At 38.5% G+C, this 20,462-nt stretch overlaps 1 pseudogene; it reads right to left on the bottom strand.

Moving 5' to 3' along the window:
• Positions 1–2,086, bottom strand: LOC120295668 (annotated as a pseudogene).
• Between the last annotated feature and the right edge of the window lie 18,376 nt (positions 2,087–20,462).

The following is a 20,462-nucleotide window of genomic DNA, read 5'->3' as shown; positions in this document are numbered from 1 at the left end:
CTATGTCATCAAATATAAGAAAAGCCTACCCAGATTGCGGTTGTTGATGCCAATAAGCTCGACTCACTCTATTCCAAGGACACGATCCATTTCCCGCTCATCATGCAGCTGGAAATAAATGCAATTCTCATCAGAAAATTAGTTTGACCACACCAGAGTCGAACTGAACTGCCTGAATTAAAAGTCCAAGGGCGATGATCATACTAATGCCTGTGTTACAAGGTATGGGACATAGATCACAAAGGACTAATAAAAAAGAATATCACAGAAGTTCCAATCACAATTAAAAGAGATGACTATAACAAGGCATAAAAGCTTCGCAAACTTTTGAAGGATTTGTTTCAACAAGAAGTAGAAATATAATTTATGAATGACATCATGAATTTTCCTAAGCTAACTTGCAATCGGAAGAGCAGGACTAGTTTCAAATGACATAAGCCAACTCTGAATCAGAAGAGCAAAACCAGCTCGAAATGAGATAAAGCCAACTCTCAACCAGGACAGCAAAGCAAGCTTGAAATGAGAAAAATTACAAGTAGTGAAAGGTATACAAGAAAGAGAGATATTCAAATCTCAACAAGAGCAGCCAAGCCAAGCATCTTGCAAATCTTAATCATGTAGCTGATGTCAAGGTCAGGGAGCACAGCTGCAATCAAAAGAATGGCGTCTGCACCTTTTACTCGAGCATAGTAAATCTGCCATGCATCTACAATAAACTCTTTGCACAGGAGAGGGCACTGCATAGATTTCATTTCGTCAAGAGGATAAGCAAAAATGAACTTCATAGCGATGTACCCATTCAAGAAGATAGCTTATCTCCAGGGGCAAACCTTTACTCCTGCTCTCCTTATTGCTTCTAAATTATCAAAGCTCCCCTGCATTGGCCAAATTAAAATGAATGGGCATATATCAGCCACTGCCGGCATGTTGCTAATACTTACAAACATTAAAATGCTACATCCAAAGACGTTCACCAACATGTTTACCTTAAAATACTTCTCATCAGTCAAAACACATAGACATGCTGCCCCTCCTTTTTCAAAAGCCTGAGCGATTTCAATCTGAAAGAAACATTAGCCAAAAATAATTGTTTCAAGAGATTCTAACAGTCCCTACTATTCATCAAACTTCAGAGCTAGATCACCGCCACAGCTTACAAGACACCATCAACATCAACAACGATCAAGTCCTTTCCCATTAAGTGGGATTGGTCGCAATGATTCTTCTCCAATCAAGGTATGTCTGCCAAATTCTCTGTTGCACAGCTGAAGTCAAGTATTCTGGGGAAAATTCTCATGGAAACAATGGTTGAACCTATATCGTCTTAGCTATGAATAGTGGATACAAACCAAGGCTGCCCAAAGCCTTAATAGGTGATAGATATCTGTAACTGGAACTGTGACATTCTCTTATAAAGAGATGAGGACATATCCATTGTCACCTAGCATGCATTGTTACATTGGTGTGATTTCAAGTAGGGTTACTTACAATACCGTAAATAGGATAGGGATGTCGTTCATACAACAGAATATACAACTTACTAGATCAAAATCTTCCCTCAGTATTCCTTTACTTGGAGAAGCCTTTTTAACTTCAGCAATCAAACCTGGAAGTCCTTTTCGCTCATGAGCAGCTTTAAGAGATCCAACAAAATCTCTAGTCTCGGGAGCATTTTGAAGGGCTTTCTTAAGCACCGCCAGATCTTGCTTTCCCTTGAACTGAAATTAAAAGCGTAAGAAACAACCGATCACAATGAGTCACAAATATTGCCTGTTTGATATACGACAAGAAAATTTATAGTGAATTACCCGTGAGACTTCCTTTTCCTTATGCCATATGATCTCCTCCAGAATATTTCGAGGAGGGTTGCCTTCATTTTGCAATCGAAACTCAAAGGGCCCAACATAGTGCAAGTGAGGTCCAGTTGGTGGCCTTCTTCTAATCCTGATCCCTTGGCTAGCAGCTACTTCATCTCGGTACATCCCTAATTCCCAGTCCTTGGCATTAAGAGAATTTTCTTGTGATTCATTAGCAGATACAACTGTAGCAGATATATCACTGGTCTCTGACTGCATAGAAAAACAGTATATGCCTTGGCTGATGAATGTTACCATAGAAGTTAATAAGATCAATGATTTGGGAAAGATGATTTGCCGCCGGGATGATGGAGAGGGTGGACGTGGAAAAAGTGATACGTAAGGGTCAATCAAATGCATCTCATAAATCTCAAAGCAAAAGTGTGTAAGCTAGATGTGCTAGGTAACTGGCTGCTAGAGGGTGGGAAAAGGAGCAATAACAATGTTAATTTATCAAGTGGTAGGCTAGCTGATTTTTCCTTCTTCTTCTTTTTTTTTTTTTTTTTTTTTTTTTTTAATTCAGTAGTAGGCCTGGTGCTTGTTACATGATTTGCTCTCCAGCAAGCTTAACACATAATGAAAAGATTTTTAGATTGGTTTAGTACTGAAGAAAAGCAGAAGATTAAGAACAAAAATACCTCAAAGAACAACTCCGGAGGATAGTTTGGACTTTATATTATAAATATTTATATATTTATGTCACTTTGAGTATAATTTGAAATTTTTTAATTATGTTTTTGGGAATCAAGAAGCTCCAATGGAGAAATTTGCGTACACCTAATACATGATTCTTCTCCTTCCTCATTATTGTCCTAAAAGTAAAATTTCATCAGCATACTTCCTGTGTCCTAACTATGCACTCCTATTCCCTGTGTCCTAACTATCCACTCCTAATCTCTCTCTCTCTCTCCCTCCCTCCCTCCCTCTCTCTCTCTCTCTCTCTCTCTCTCTCTCTCTCTCTCTCTCTCTCTAAATGGATTTTTATGGGCAACATTTTCTATCCAAAATACTTTATCGCCTTCTATGCTCTTATGCATAATGACCTTATTAAGGTAGTGATTGGCTTACCCTTTTCTGCATAAAAGCTGTGAATCAAATAGTTCCGCTTCAGCTGAATTATGTTATCAGGACAGTCTAGTGGGGCTCTTAAAGAGAGAAGAAAAACACATAATAGTAAGCTTTAATTTTTGTCCGTTGGAAAGGAAGGGGTCCAAAAGCTTTCTCCAGTGTTTTTCTCCCCCCTTTCTTTTGCTTCCCTTGCCGTTTGCCCCCAATTCTTTTCTCTCTCCCTTTCCCTAAAATATATACATATGTAGATATTACATATTAATATAATTTATATTACTACTCGTATATGTATGTATGCAACCCATGACGTCACCATTCCTTGGCCTCTCTCGGCTTTCACTCGCTTGAAGGACGGGTGCACATTGGGCATCCCCTGCAGCATACTTAACGTGAAACGATCCCCCATGAGAATAAAGTCTATCCGCATCGATTGGGTCAGGTCAGTTTCGAAGTGATCTGGCATGGCAGGCGAGTTTGAGCTTGCACATTTGATTATCTTGATGTACTTGTGTTTCTTCAAATATCGACGGTTCTTGTGAAGTAAAAAAGAGTGAATTTCCATGTTGGGATTGTTCTGACAAAAATCTCCGATGCGACATCTCTCGAATTTTGGATTTCGCACAAATCCCCCAATCGAGCAGTGAGGGTGCAAGCAAAGGAGGTTTCTTTGACAAATAGACATATAGAGGTCGGTTCTTCTTGTCTTGAGATTGAACTTGAGGTCAAGGTCAATGCATGATCAATGGGTGAATGGACAAATCATAGAAATGCGCATCACATATCACAGTTAAGTTGACAAATGAAAGAGGAATATAAGCAGTGGAGAGTCTATGCTCCAATATTGCTCTACAAAGCTCAAATTGCCAAAAAGGGAAATAGCGTGTCTTATATATTTCACCAATCTTCAAAGCTCAAATTGTCAAAAATGAAAATAGCGTGTCTTATATATTTCACCAATATTGCTCTACAAAGCTCAAATTGCCAAAAAGGGAAATAGTGTGTCCTAGCAAGCAACCCCTGCTTCTCTCCTCCGTAGCTGTCGGGTTCTCTTCTGCCACCTACCGTACTGCCCAGGCTACGCGGGTCGCAGCTTGATTTTACGAGGCTTGGTATTACCAGCTCTGATGCCAGCATTTTCAAATGGTCTTCGGACCGGGTCCCTATAGACTTTTTGAACCAAACTTTGAAGTTTTTTTGGTAATAAAATTTCGTGCACTTTTTGAGTCGAAGCCAAATTCTCCGATTTAATTACAAATATCTTATTATATAATGAATTTTAATACTATAAACTGAACTACGAATTAAAGTTACATGATAGAAAGATTATTGTTGAAGCTCAATTGTAAAATTCGTATGCTAATATGAGGGCTGGAATTTTGGCTTCAAATTGGTTTAATTGTGAGTTAATATGCTAGAAAGTAATAGGGGGGACCAAGGGAAAAACCTAGTGGCTTTTGGGGGACCAAACATTAATGAAGATATTTGTTTTGTTGATTTTATCCCCCTATCGGCAGCTTCTCTTGTACGCCTCTCCCCACTCCGTCTCCTTCCTTGCTCGAGCGACTCCTCTGCAGCTTCATCATTTTCGTTTTTTTCCTTCTGCCCGATCGTCTCTCTCTCTCTCCGTTCACTTCCCTCACGCCTGCAGCCACGCACGCCCCCACCATCTTCTGTTTTCCCCCTCCATCTTGCTGCCACGCCGTCCACTACCGTCTATTCCCCACGGTCAACACCCAGCAGCAAAACATCCCATCTTTGACCACCGAAGCAGCCCTTTCCCCCAGCAAATCCCTCCCCGTTCGGCCTTTGCTTCCCCCTTTCGCTGCCACGTCCACACTTCAAATGCCACCGGTCAATTACAGCCTCCAACGAAGCCCCCATGTTGACTCTTTGCTGCCCTTTTGCCGCCGGATCCGCGCCTTCTCCACGTCCCGAGCCCACCGAAGCTTGAAGCCGAGCCCAACAGCCAGCTTTGTGGCCGTTTTAGGCCCGGTCCAGTCTCCGTTTGGCATCACTGTTTCGGAGTTTATCGCTTGTCTCCGCGTCGCTGATGCTGTGGACTCACTTTGGCCCGCAAATCCGGTGAGTTTACCGACTAAACTCTGCTTAGAGAGTTAATTATGCTTTATGGGGTAATTAATTTAAGTTAATTAAGGTTTATGTGATTAGTTAGATTAGATTAGTAATTTAATTAGTCAATTTTGCATGTTAGGTTGTTAAATTAGATTAATTAGAGATTAGATAGGTTGTATTAATTATTTAAATTGGTTCAGAAATTTTCCGGACCCATTTCGATATTTAATTTAATATTTTCGGGCTAGGTTTGTATTTTTGGCATTTATCGGTATTTAATTAATTAATTTTGGTAATTATTTAATTAATTATTATTTTCCAGAAATTAGACTAGGATAACTGATGACCAGAATTATACTGATCGTAGTGGTGTGATTTTTTTTAATTAATTGAGTGCTATTTTGTGCAAATTGAGTGTAATTTGTAATTTTGGGAATTTATCCCAAAATTTAATAATTTTAGTAATTAATTATAAATTACCGAGGCGTCGGTTTATAACGCCAAAAATGTTTTCAGACACTATATAAATAGTGGGATTTTATAAAATAATGATATTATACTTTTGGCTCAGACCGACACACGATTATTTTTATCGGATACATTTTAACACGATGAAATTAGGCCAAGTTGGGTATTTAATTGAGGAATTGATGTGCAAAGCACAAGATACTTGACCAGGAGTAATTCATCGTAGTTCAGCTTCGGTGAGCGAGATGATAGCAGCTTCGATGAGCACTATAAATATCAACTCCGGGGAGCATTAACACCAATATAAATCTATAGCAACTTCGGTGAGTGATTTAGATATCAACTTTGGTGAGAAATGATATATGAATATATCTATTTCAGCTTAAGTAAGCAGTGTTCGAATCGATAGACTTTATAGATGGCATCGATGGTATGAAGTTGAATGAGTTGACTGATGGATGGTTGAATGGATTGATCGAGAGATGGTCTTGATGGTATGGAGTCGATTGGATCGATTGATCGATGACTCAATTTGATTTGATTGAATTGAAATGATTGGACGATTATATAAATTGTACTGACTTGCAAGAAGGATCTGAGGCAAAGGTAAGTCCTCTGACTCATGTTTGTACTTAGGTGGCCCTTGGGCGTATTTCCTTTCTAGTCGGAGTTTAGGGGGTGAACTTGTTGAGACATTGTCTCACCCCGTCGTGGGCTCGACATTTTCAGGTACTTTTCTTCAACTCTCACCACGCTAAACACAAAACCCTCACCAGAACACTATAAAAAACTCAAAATGCCGATGGTAATACAGCAAACAGATTTTCAGGCGATTCCACACGAATCTTCAGGCGATCAAAAAGATGGAAGGAGCACTGGTGCAGCGAGAGGAGAGCGCGTACGCGCGCTTGCTTCTCATGCGCGAATGTAGTTGATTGCCATGGACAAGACTCACCTGCAAGCGCTCTCCGGTTCACAGAACTTCTCAAGATATTTGATTCTTCATGATGGGTTGTTTCCTTATAATATATATATGAGGCTACCTGGTAAAAAGGATAGGGCTTTTGAAATTTTTTAATAACTAAAGTGAGAACGGGATGCATGATTAGATAATATTTTGTTGTTGAGGGTAATAGAGCATTTAGATTGTGAAATATCGATGAAAGGTTATGAAAGTAAATTCAAATTTTGTTGGTTAGCTCAATACAAAAAATCATAGATTTAAAAAAAAAAAGATATTTCAAGTTGTCAATTACCAACGAAAAAAAAGCTATCTTTCTTGTAAGGGATAATGACACAAGTGATTTATTCTATCCATAAGCTGACAATGTTGCCTATGAATTTTAGATTGTTCAATATGGTTTCCAAATATTATCAATAAATTTGAATTTATAGAAGGACGACTTTAAAAACCTTCATATTATCGAACATTTTCATGTTATTGAGGGATCAAATTGAATATGTATTAATTGTTCATTAATTACGATGAACAAATTAAAAATTTATAGATCATATTATATATTAGGATAAAATTCATGAAGTAATCACACTGCACATTAGGCTATAACCATGTGGAAATGGACCTACTAGCATGATATGTGAAATGACGAAGTGATGGTCAAACTTCAACCACGGCACCTTTTTGGGAAACCGAAAACTTCTTCAACTATATCATTTTTTAATCCTATGTTCTTTTTCTTGTTTTTAATTTTTGTGTTTCCTTCTTGCAAGTTCGAATTGAGAGACAAAAATCACAAAAGGGCTGATAGAATCAATTTTCTTGAACACAAAGAAAGAAAAGGTCTCTTAGATATTGAAATACAAATAATTACAAGTATAAGAAATCATCAATGTTATTATATAGTTCTATTAAATTTAAAAGATGAAAAAAAACACTGAAAACATTGGCTTTGCATCAAATAACAAAATAACTATGTGACAAGTTGGCTTCTTAGTCCTTTTGCTCAAATCAAATTGCTTTAAAAGATCTCTTAGATGATCTAAAATTAGGACCAGTGTCAAACAAATGAATAAAGAAAAAATATAATTAAGAATAGTGAATCAAAAGAGAAAAAAAAAATCACCTCATTGATCCACCAAATTTCATGAATGAAGATTTGTTACTTATCATGTGGATATGACCACTTTGATTTGTTTTTCGAAATGTCAACCGATTTTGATTTGTTTCTTATCGTTTTATCTCTTAACTTGAGCTTGTAATAAATAATTAGACAAATCTCGAAAAAAAGAAAAGAAAGACAAAGTCAAAATTCGAAATTGGTCGAGAAAGTTCGTTGATTTTCTGCAAAAAGTATTGTGATCCATATTTTAACATCGCTCCGTCATTTTACAGATGACTTTTTCGATATCATCTTTTTATGAAAGAAAAGAAATGATTGAACGACAATTTTTTATTTACTGTATAAGAATAAGAACATATTCTGAATAATATAGAATTAACTATAAATAACTATAATTTATTATGGACTCCACTCAATCTCAAGAATTTATAACCACAATAACCGGTTATTATTCTAGCGGTCACCGGAGCGAAGCAGCCTAAAGTCCGCATTGATCAAGCGGTCGGCAAGCGGGCGGCATCCATGTTGCTCGCCCACCGGTCAAAATTGACCGGTGAACTGAATTGACATTTGTGAGAGGTTTACAATTGAATTGATAAAAAAAAAAAAAAAAAAAAGTTTATAACTAAATTGACATAATTATAATTGATTTACGACTTTTTGATATTGTTTCCTCCTCTCTTTCTTCAAAGCTTATCCAAGACCAGCTCGAGCGCATGAGTCCAAGAGAGTGAAGAAGGGCCCCGAAAGAGAGAAAAATGGTGGCTCGGATGATCGACAAGGTATACCATTGATGCTACGACATGGAATGTGGCAAGACAAGAAGATCTGAAACCAGGGATCACATCAACGCTTATCGGCTACGTGGCTTATGCACCCATCATGGTTAGTGATTCATCCTCTTCTTCCTTTCCATTATCATTACTTTTTCTTCTTATGGTTATGGGTAGGTGGCTCGACTAAATTATCATTTCTTATCTTTCCTTTTTGCCATAGAACAGTAGTTTTATGTGCTCGATATATCATTTCCGCGTTATCTTGCCGTTGTCCTCATCTTTACATCTCAAGGGCTGTTCATATTGCGAGAAATTTTTCATTTTAATTGCACGTGGATTTCCATAAGGGACAAGTCACAAAACCATGAACAGTTCATGGTTTTGACATCGACATCTATTTGCTTCTCGCTCCCTTTTAACTAGTTGATTCTACCCAATTTGGACGAGTGATTCTTTTTTAAAATTGCACGTACTCATTATTGATTGTAATAGGAATTTACGTTGAAGAAGGCAACGTAATTTACTTCACAAGAATAGGATTTGACAAGACGTGTCTCGGTTGCTTTCAGCGAGAAGGCGAAGCTCGTTCTCTCCACTCATATGCATATGAGCTGCCACTATTGAAGTATTAGCTGACGAGATGGAGGACTTGCATGACCACACCAGATGGCAAATCGCCCTGGGAAGCTGTGAACAAGGCTCACAAGCTTCACAAGGGCAACAGTTTTGGCGAGTTCAACCTCATCAATAACAACTATGAGCAATTCACCTCATTTGGCCGAATTGGAATTCAGGCGAGCAAACAGACAGCATAAGTCAGTGCTTGCGAGGGAAAAATCAATAAAGTCAAAGAATGGGCCGTAAAGCTTCTACAAAGAGTCAAGTTCAAGTGATCGACCCCAAAAAAAAAAAAATGTTCAAGTGACCAAAAAATTGGTGGTGCAATCGACATTGACCAGAGTTTAAACTTTAGGCATGGCAAGTCAGTCCAATGTAGGCCAACAAGCGAATCCATCAGTTGAGCTAGTTCACACACTTGATCTTTGCAGCCTAGGTAATCTTATGCATTTCACCTAACCCTTTTAGGCTAAAGACCTTTACATTTTCCCAAAAGTTTTCTCTATAATTTAAATCAAATGCACCCTGACTCAATATAAAGCAAGACATGCCCTACACACAACATAGACAAAAGTGCTATGACAATTCCCATCAATCCATATACATGAAAAATTGTTGTCTCTACAATGTTTACAAGATCTATTTACAGAGAAATTATTGACAAAGTGAGTGTCATGCTGGAGACATATTGAGAAAACTGACTGCAATGGTTCTCCAAGAGTTCAAAAAAGCCTCGTCTAGATTGTCTGGCGACATCCAAACCATTCACTAAGGGTGTATTTGGTTCAACATTTTAAGGGACTTTCAGCCTCCAAAGCCCCCTGAGGAAATGTTGGACTGTTACTTCATTTTAAAATATCCGAACCTACTTATTTCCTTGAAAACTAATTAAGGGCACATAATTGACGGTGCTTTTATATGTAAGGATATTTATGTCATTTGAAAGGTTTCGGGTGTTTCGTTATTCAACATAAAAAAAAAAAAAAATACAATAGACATTCAAAGAGAACACAATCATTTAGTTAATTTATTTTTAACAATCTTGCCATTGCTCAACCATTTACTTTGGTACTTGTTATGTTTAATCCTTTACTCATCTTACCACTATACCTCAAAATCATTCCGTGCTATATTCAAAATTTTCCTTTCATTCGTGTATCTATGGGGTATATTTGATCTAGTATTTCTTGATTATTGAAAAATGCATATCTATTTAGCTTCTAGCATTTGAAGATATGGAGATCCCAATGCACAAGACAAAGAACGCTATAAAACCATGTCAAGCAAATGGAGAACACTAAAGAAGCGTACCCGTTTAATGCAATGCATTATTTAATAAAGCAAAACACAATTTGAAATTTTCTCACGTTCTAACTTGGTATTATAGCTAGATTTGTTCCTATTTTGAACTCAATCTATGAAGCCTACTGCCCTATGACATTGGTGACGTTAATGCCAAACTTGACCTTTTGGATGGCATGCTATTGGGAGACCTTACACTATCTAAGATCTTCCTTGTTGTGGTCATTCATGTGCCTCTGTTGCCAATATGAATCGTGATCTTCCTTGCTCCACCATTTACAATTGTGCTGACGAAAGGTTGTGTCATGCTACGTTTACTCTCTAGGGAAAAAAATCAAGAGTAGGCAAAGACAGTGCGTGCATTAAGAGGATAGATTTTCATGACATTTTGGCAGAGCAAGTACTTCCTTCTCTAACCTCAGAAATGCGATTACAATGTGCAATAATAGACATAATTTGGCCACAAAGAGAGTGATTAAAGCTCTAAGGCTCTACAGAGATATTTGTTGTGAGCTCTCTCAAGAAAAATCAAAAGTAGGTAACACGTACTGTCATTACCTATTTTTGATTTTTCTGAAGAGAGCTCACAACAAATATCTCTGAAAGCCTTAGAGCTTTAATCACTCTCTTTGTGGCCAAATTATGTCTATTATTGCACATGGTAATCGCATTTTTGAGCTCAGAAAAGGAAGTACTTACTCTACCAAAATGTTATCGTGGAATAATGTGCAAACTTTTCAAGCTTTCTTGTGTGCTTTCCTTTGACTAGTTCCTGATGTTGCACGTATCAAGAGATATTCTCTTACTGCAGCCACAACCATACAGGGCACTGTTCTCAGGCTTCTCACTGCAGCCAAAGCAATTGGAGAAGATCTCGGACACCCCTTCCCTCGAGGTCGCATATCATGCGTACCTCTCGTTAACGTCGCTGCTGATGCCTTTCTTCTGCACTACCTGCAAGCTATCTTGAAACACTTGTGCCCGTGCTTTGGCAGAGACGCTAGAATAGTAGTTCCAGTGGATTGCCACAATGGTAACTTGCGCCTCAAGCGCACCTAGCCGCCAAATGAATTTCTCCTTGAGAAAGCGGTAGACCTTGTCTTCCTCGCTGAGTTTGGTCAACCCACTGCTGATGAACGGCACCAAAGCTAAGCCAGATTGATTGATGGAGACGACGCTCTCGCAATTGGAGTCAGACGAATCCAGATCCTGATCTTCCCTCGGATCGTTCAGATCTAGACGGTTGAGATTGATTGTGGGATGGTCGAATTCCTGCTCGGCCGCATCAGGAGCGTTGTGTACAGTCGGTGACCGACGTTGAGGCATGGAGTTGGACATCCTTGACCGAAGCTGGTACGTCCCAAAAAAGTGCGTTAAAATAAAATAACGAATCGATTCAAAATAAATAAAACGGCAGAACCGGTGAAGATCCAAAGCTTTTAGTCAATGAAGTGACAATTGCAGAAAAGATACTCGTTAATCACCAAAACAAAACACCAACAGATACGAAGGCTTCTTATTCCACTACAACGAAAGCACTTTTTCACAGAGAGATTTTCGAGGTCAGGTCATTGAATGAAGGAAAAAGGGTTTTGAAAACAAAGAGAGCGGCAGAACACGAACCGAGAAAGTCGACAATCTAATGCTAAGCAACGAAAGCATGTGTTTGTTTATGTTGGCTTCAAGCAACACCCAGATCAAAGCAAAGATGAAGAAGGATTCCTACACGATCTCTCCAGCTACAGGAATCAGATAAGGACAAGAAGCGAGCGAGGAACGCAGAGAAGCAGAGGTGGATCTGCACTTGAGCAAGACGAGAGTTGATTGAGTGAGCGGCGTGAATGGCAGAGTTGAATGAGAGTAGGGTTTTTGCTTGACGAAGATGCAGAATAGGATTTGAGTTGCAGGAGAAGGATTTTATAGAAGAAAGGCAAGGGAACCTCTCTCGCTTGCCATTTCCCTGGAAATAATTAAATAAAAATTCACTAAAAAATGTTCTACCAGAAGTAAATATTGGCATTTTGTCAACAAATGTTCAGGAACGCTTGTTAATCATCAAAATACATGAATTTATCATTTTCAAACTATCTTCTTCCTTTCGAGATGCATGATTGGGACATTAAACATGAAAATACCTTAAAAGCGTTAGTTAATAAAATCCGATAAATGATCGGTGTAAAATCTATCGATGAAGCATGAAAGGTAAAATATTTATGCACAAGAATGCGACGGCGAGAGGTGGGGTATTAATTGAACCTTCAAAGTTCGGATATCCCATCCTAAACGGAGGTCCTATGGGCAAGGGGCAAAGTGATGACAAGCAACAAAGGGACAAAAATCGTTTTCAATTATAAATAGTTAGTGTACTATAATTGAAAAATCTACATATTAAATACACCTTAAGCATGACAACGGGATGATTGCTCGTTCCCGGAATTAATTGAACTCATACACGGAATAAATTGGACCTCTCGAAGTTCAAGGATTCTCTCATAAATAGGATATATTGGTAGGTGCCAAAGTGATGCAAGGAACAAAATGAAAAAATGTTGTTAAATGTTATGGAAGTTAGTGCACCAAAAAAAATTGAAAACATTACAAACCATGTACGCCTTAATAAGATTATTCAATGAATAAAATAGAATTGTGCAAAATAGAGGCGGTAATGACTCTAGGAATGAGATGATTTGACCCGTGTGAAAAGGCAAGAGTGCCCTTGAAAGTGTCCTTACAGTGAAATTCGTCATTATCTTTTTTGGCTTTTTTTTTTAATCTATTACTAAGTTACAGGCCAAATGAAGAAGATAGTGATTTGTAATACCTTTTTTGGCATTGTTTTTATTTATTTGGTAAAAATTTTAGTCACATACCAAATGGAGAGGATAAGGCTAGAGATTTTTCTAATATCTTTTTTGGAATTTTCTTTTTTATTGGTTAAATTATTAATTAGGAACTAGATAGAGAAGATACATATAGAAATTTTCTTAATGCCTTTTTTGTTATTTCTATTTATTAGGTAAAATTATTAATCATAGACGAAAAGGTGAGGATAGAGAAGAGATTTGGGTAATACATTTTTGGCATTTCTATTAAATAGTAGAATTATTATTACATACCAAATGGAGAGGATGGGACAAAGATTTTCATGATACCTTTCACCAACCACTGAATTGTGTTCCCAAACTCCAAGTTACAAGCCAAATGAAGAGGATAGGGATCCGTAATACCTTTTTTGGCATGGTTTTTATTTATTTGGTAAAAATTTTAATCACATGCCAAATGGATAGGATAAGGAGAGATTTTTATAATATCATTTTTGAAATTGTCTCTTTAAACTGGTTAAATTATTAATTACGAACTAGATAGGGAGGATACAAATAGAGGTTTCCTAATTCTTTTTTCGTTATTTTTCTATTTATTTGGTAAAACGATTAATTATAGACAAAAAGTTGAGGATAGAGAAGAGATTTTGGTAATACATTATTTGGCATTTTTTTTATTTAATAGTAGAATTATTAATTATAGGCCAAATGGAGAGGATAGGATAGAGATTTTCATGATACCTTTCCTGGCGTTTTTCTAATTGCCATATTTAATTTGTTTAAGGGGTACTAAAATTTGGGCCCATGTGAATGAGGGTACAAATGTGGTCAGATTGATTTAGCTGGAGTTTGGGAACCTAGTTCAATGGTCGATGAAATTTGGACAGATGATATTGAGATGAGATTCATTAGTATTTTATTTATTCTCTTATTTATTTATATTTGCTCATGTGATTTTTTGGTGTGCATTGAACATGTGTGATTGGCTGCATAAATTCTTGCATGGGCTCATTCACAACACGTCCAAATTAAAAGAGGCCAAGATTACCACTTAAGTTATAAATTAAACAAAAGTTACCAGTAAAATTCTAGTGAATACTTTAATAGGTGCATCAAATGCTTTAGATTTCTCTAGCTAAATCGCTTTATAACTAGTTATTTGCTAATTACGTGTCAAAATCGTTAGTATTATTGGCCTCATTGGGTGTGCATGGACATGTAAAAAGTTAACTATGATAAGAGAACATACAATTTCTATGTGACAAAATTAAAGTGGGAGTAGCGAAGTAGGCGGTTGGAGATGATTGACAAAAAATTCCTAAACATATTGTACATATATTAATTCAGTGATATATTTTTCAAATAAGTCATAAAACTTTTGACGATTTATAAAAGCAGGACTTCTCGCTAATTTAGGTTGTAAATCATTTTAAGTTTCCATTTTTCTTTTATTTTGCTTAGCTAGTCGCCGGGCCTTGTTGATTGCCAACTAAAGTGACTGGCCCTAGGGTTGCCTCGCCTAGTCTAAGGTCTCACTAATCTAGCTTAAGAAAGGGGAAAAATCATAATTTTTCTAAAAATTACAAAAACCATGCATGTCTACACTAATCATACCACATAGGATGGTTGATGTCCATGTTAGCAACTTTCAATTTGGTTGAAATTATTACATTGGGTAATCGTCAAAAGGTTTAGAACTAAATTGGCCATCAACAATAGATTTATGACATTTTTCATAATTTTCTCTAGGTGGTTGAGAGAAAAAGATAAGTCAAGGAATTACTAGGAAATCGGTACATAGGAAAGTGAGGTAATATGGTTTGTCTTTGAATGTTACAATTATCTTCTAATAAAGAATTTTGTTACGAACAAGTTGAGTCGTTCGATAAATAAGAGTCACGAAACTAATTTCGTAACAAATCCTCCCCCAACATGAGAGCGTACGAAGGGAGAAGAAGACAGCTTGGGCCGGACTTTGCTTTCCTTTCACTCTTGGGCGCAAGTCATGGATTAAAGAAAAAGGAAAGAGAAAGGATTGGGCCTGAAAAGAAGTGAAAAGATGGGGATGACGAGAAAGGAACATTGGGCCAAACCCAAGGGCTCAGCCGGCCCAAAACTCGCTGAAAATGGGCTAGCTAAAACTAGGCCTCATCCCTATATTTATAAAGTAATTTAAACGCGCTATCATTTTTTGATTAAAATTATGTGAGTTTCAGGCAGGCATTCATCGCCATATACCTAGAATTCTCCTTTGAAGGATGTGCAGACTCGACACTCTTGGAAATATACAGGCCCACGTATTTAACAATGGACTGGAAAATGGTGTGGAAATGCAATGGCAATTTTTTTCCTTCAGCTTGTTCGGCAGCTTAATGAGATAGAAAAATTCAAGATTTACAAAGTATTTGTTAATGGGATCCACTTGGTTAAAATAAAAGTCTGTGGGATTAAGGATGGTATCCAACAAATTCCAAATTGTTATATGAATATTTCCAAGAGATTTTATGGAAAGATTACAAAAAAACTAACCGCCTTTACCTATTCGAGATTGCAATTCCCACCATATTTAATCTTAGAATACTATACTTCTGCATATGACACACTCACATTTTAAAAGCAATAATTTTTTATCCACGTTTTCCCAATGCAAATTCCACGAAGAGAGAGAGAGAGAGAGGAGGGACTCGAACCCATAACCCACATGACCAAATAAAAAAATCTTGCAGCTTCTCTCTCTTCAATTAATTTTTTATTTATCTTTTCTTCTTTTTCTTTTTTTCCTTTTTCGTCTTCTCCTACTTTGCCGGACATGCAACGCCTCACCATCTCAATCCACCGAGGCAACCACCTCACCGTCTCGAGTCCCCAACCTGGCTGTGAACGCCGATTGCCAGCAAAAATAGAGACTCGCCGACCATCCGGGTCGCCCTGCAATGACGAGAAATGCGGGTCTCGCTCGAGTGCTCGCTTGGCCCTACGAGGTGCACCGGCCCGACCTTTTCCCCTTTGGTAAACAAGCGCACTCTCTTTCCAAGCGTTCGATTTCGAGATAACAAAAGAAACAGGAAAAGAAAGAGAACATACCGTCTCAGTCCACCACCTCACCACTATCTCAGTCCTCTGTCATCACACTCATGCTCGGCCAGCGAACTTAAGCCTCAGATTTCGGATCTAAGCTCAAGTGAGCTCTAGATGGAACTCTAGATTTGCGATCTAGAGCGGCCTGGATCTCCTGGCCAACCCAAGAGGAGTTGGACAAGAGGTGGCCACGCTAGAGGTCGGAGAAGAAGTGGATGAACATGCGGCGAAGATGAAGGCGACATGCCGGAGGCGGCAGAGTCTTGGGAGGGTTGGAGGGCTTTGAAACGCAAAAGAGAGAGAAGAGGGAGAGTTGTACAATTGAAGAGAGAGATAAGTTATAGGGATTTCAGATGATGATGGGCCCAAATGTCAATGTGACACATGCCACGCTAAAAAGTCAAGCTACAACTCTTTTTCTTTTATGTTCATCATTTTTCACAATTTGTCTTTTCTTCTCTTCGTGACACAAAATTAAAAATTAACAATCAACCAACGATCAACATCCAACTGCAACTGTGCAAATGAAACCGATCATTTAGGATTTTCAGTGAAAAGGAGAATGGTAAAAAAAATTAATTTCACAAACAGATTAGTTGTTAAGAGGTTAGGTTGGGAAATATGACCACATTCCACGTAATATTAATATCGATTCAAACCATACTTAAACATACTTGAACAATATGAAGAAGGAGTTGTAGAGTAAGGATAGCATCATCGGGCTTGAGAAAAGAGCTGGATGTGGAAGAATAAAGGAAATAACAATCATAATATTATCACATTCCTACTTTATAAAAATTATGTGCCCTAAGTGTGTTATGTACGTGTTGTGCTAGCATCGTGCACGTGCCGTGCCAAGATTGTGCACGTGACGTGTCGGCATCATGTGTACTATGTGCATATTCCAACATCAACATAAAAAACCTAAATTTCGATTAAAAAAGCATAACAAATCCAATTGACATAAGTACTAATAAGTCATAAAACATTTTTGACTAAATTGAAGTTTGGCCTAATGTTGGTATTTCCCCCACAGCTCGAGACTGGGCAATCATAAAACTCATGGACATCGCGCCGCTTATCACCTGACCCATTGCAACACCAATTGCGCCCCGTTGGGCGTGCAACCAACCTCATCGGGAAGATCTCTGAGCTGTAGACCAATGCTACCGGTCCCATCCCAATGGAAAAGGAGGCCATCTAGCACAACAATGAGAAGACGCATATGGCATCAGCCCACTCGACCTCGACCTCCTCGTGGTGGTGGATGATAGTGAGGGATACACCCAGGGAGGCGAGTAACAAAATCATCCTGCCAACGCTAATGAGCATCAACCTTCGCCGCCCCATTCGATCAATGCTAATGGCACAGACCAAGGTGAACATGGTCTTCACAAGGTCCACTACTATGAGGAAGAGGAGCTATTCCCTGTGGTTGACAATACTCGTCTGCTAAAAACTGCGAGGACCATAGACAAGTATGGTGTCAGCTTGAGAAGCTTGTTGGAACAGGTAAATTCCAAATACACAAATGCTCATGTGTAGGATTGATTGAGTTGGGTGGATGACAGCCTGCCACACGCCCTCCCCATTGGTCTGGCTAATGACCTCATCCAGCCGACATGCCACCTCCTCCTCGAGTCGAGATCCATGCCAAAATGTCCCTCACCTCCTCCACGCGACCATGCTTGACAAGCTACCGAGGAGATTTTGGCATGGCCAAAACCCCAAAAGCGACCAAGCCAAAGGGGATTCCTCCCAAATAGAATAGGTAAGATCATGCGAATTTGGTGCACATCCTAGATAAGAAATAGTAGGAGACGTAGGTCAGGTGGGTGCCCCTATTCATGAAAATCTAAAACACCCAAACAAGCATAAAAAAAAAAAAATCAACTTCTTTAACTTAAATTATCTAACCTTAATTTTTACTTAAACAAAAGTTGATGATAAATTTTAAAAAATAAATATATGCTACAAAATTAGGAAAGAAAAGAAACGAAATGACTACCTCAAGGAACGACGTGAGCAGGCCGCGGTAAAAGGTGGGAGATATCTCTATAATGTAGACAGAAGCTATAGTAAGGGTATAGCCTGCCCCGATATTGATGATAAGGCAGCCCAGTAGTAAGTAGAAGAAACCTGGCCCAAAGATCATGAAGAGGGAGCCGACAAAGAGAATGGTTGTAGCCAACACAACCTTGATATAGCTAGGAAGTCTGTTAGAGGTGGACCTAGCTAGTGCCGACCCAAAGAGGGAGAAGAGTTTTAGATATTCCCAACCACCAATCATCATCCTCATTGTTTAACTGTAAGTCTGGCTCGCCTCACTCATCACTCCAATTTCTACCAAAAATCTTATTTGTTATACTAATATTCCAAGTAAATTTGGCCTCATATAAGAAATTGAAAAAATAATAATGAAAAAGAAAATATTCTGTGAATTATTTTCCAGGAACTATTTTCCAGGATGATTTATCCCAAATTGGCTAAAAAAGAAGGAAAAAGTGGATGATGTTATATAAAATTAAGTAATTTTTGTTGCTTTTTTATGCATTAAAAAAAGGACCTTTGGTAATAGATTTATCATTTTTATTAGTAATAAGGCTAGACAAAAAAAAAAAGTGCACTCAAATATAACCAAATTATTGTTATCGTTTTTTTGGGCAACATCATCGATTTACAAGAAATTGATTAGTTTTTATGTAAAAACTTGATGGAATGCTTGGAAATATTGGACACAATGCTAGAGAGCTTGAGAGAGGAGGAGATGGACTAACCAAAACCTAGAACAATGCAAACTATAGATGTTGCAATCGCATAGCAGGAGGCAAAGTTGTTACAGCACGGTGGGTTCCCTTTTCCTACTTCTTTTAATAGGCATTGGACTCCTAAGTGTGTTATGCACGTGTCATGCTAGCATCGTACATGTGCCGTACATGTAGAGCGAGGATGGCATCTTCGGGCTTGGGAAAAAGCTAGAGGTGGAAGAATAAAAGAAATAACAATCACGATATTATCACATTGCTACTTTATAAAATATATGTGCCCTAAGTGTGTTATGTACATGTTGTGCTAGCATCGTGCACGTGTTGTGCCGAGATCGTGCACATGACGTGTCGGCATCATGCGTATTATGTGCATATTCCAACATCAATATAAAAAACCTAAATTTCGATTAAAAAAGCATAACAAATCCAATTGACATAGTACTAATAAGTCATAAAATATTTTTGACTAATTGAAGTTTGGCCTAATGTTGGTATTTCCCCCACAGCCCGAGACAGGGCAATCATAAAACTCATGGACATCGCCCGGCTTATCACCTGGCACACTGCAACGCTAATTGCGCACCCCTGGGCGCACTACCTCATCGGGTAGATCTCTGAGCTGTAGACCAATGCTATCGGCCCCATCCCAATGGAAAAGGAGGTCGTCTAGCACAGCAATGAGAAGACACATATGGCATCAACCCACTCGACCTCCTCATGGTGGTGGATGATAGTGAGGGATATACCCAGGGAGGCGAGTGACAAGATCATCTCGCCAATGCTAATGAGCATCAACCTTCGCCGCCCCATTTGATCAATGCTAATGGCGCAGACCGGGGTGAACATGGTCTTCACAAGGTCCACTACTATGAGGAGGAGGAGCCGTTCCTTGTGGTTGACAATGCTCGTCTGCTAAAAATTGCGAGGGCCATAAACAAGTATGGTGTCCACTCGAGAAGCTTGTTGGAACAAGTGAATTCCAAACACACAAATGCTCATGTGTAGGATTGATCAGGCTGGGTGGATGACAGCCTACCACACGCCCTCCCCACTAACCTGGCTAATGACCTCATCCGGTCGACATGCCACCTCCTCCTTGCAATCGAGATCCATGCCGAATGTCTCTCGCCTCCTCCACACGACCATGCTTGACAAGCCACCGGGGAGATTCTAGCATGGCCAAAACCCCAAAAGCGACCAAGCCAAAAGGGATTCCTCCCAAATAGAATAGGTAAGATCGTGCGAATTTAGTGGGCATCCTAGATAAGAAATAGTGGGAGACGTAGGCCAAGAGGGTGCCCCCATTCATGAAAATATGAAACACCCAAACAAGCATAAAAAACAATCAACTTCTTTAACTTAAATTTTCTAACCTTATTTTTTACTTAGACAAAAGTTGATGATAAATTTTAAAAATTAAATATATGCTACAAAAATAGGAAAGAAAATAATTGAAATGACTACCTCGGGAACGACATGAGCAAGCCGCGATAAAAGGTGGGAGATATCTCTGTAATGTAGATAGATGCTATAATAAATGTATAGCCTGCCC

This window comes from Eucalyptus grandis, chromosome 7, assembly GCF_016545825.1.
Source record: "Eucalyptus grandis isolate ANBG69807.140 chromosome 7, ASM1654582v1, whole genome shotgun sequence".
NCBI classification, from domain to species: Eukaryota; Viridiplantae; Streptophyta; class Magnoliopsida; order Myrtales; family Myrtaceae; genus Eucalyptus; species Eucalyptus grandis.
Note: the sequence above shows the minus strand (reverse complement) of the source record. Positions and strands in the feature narration are given on the sequence as shown.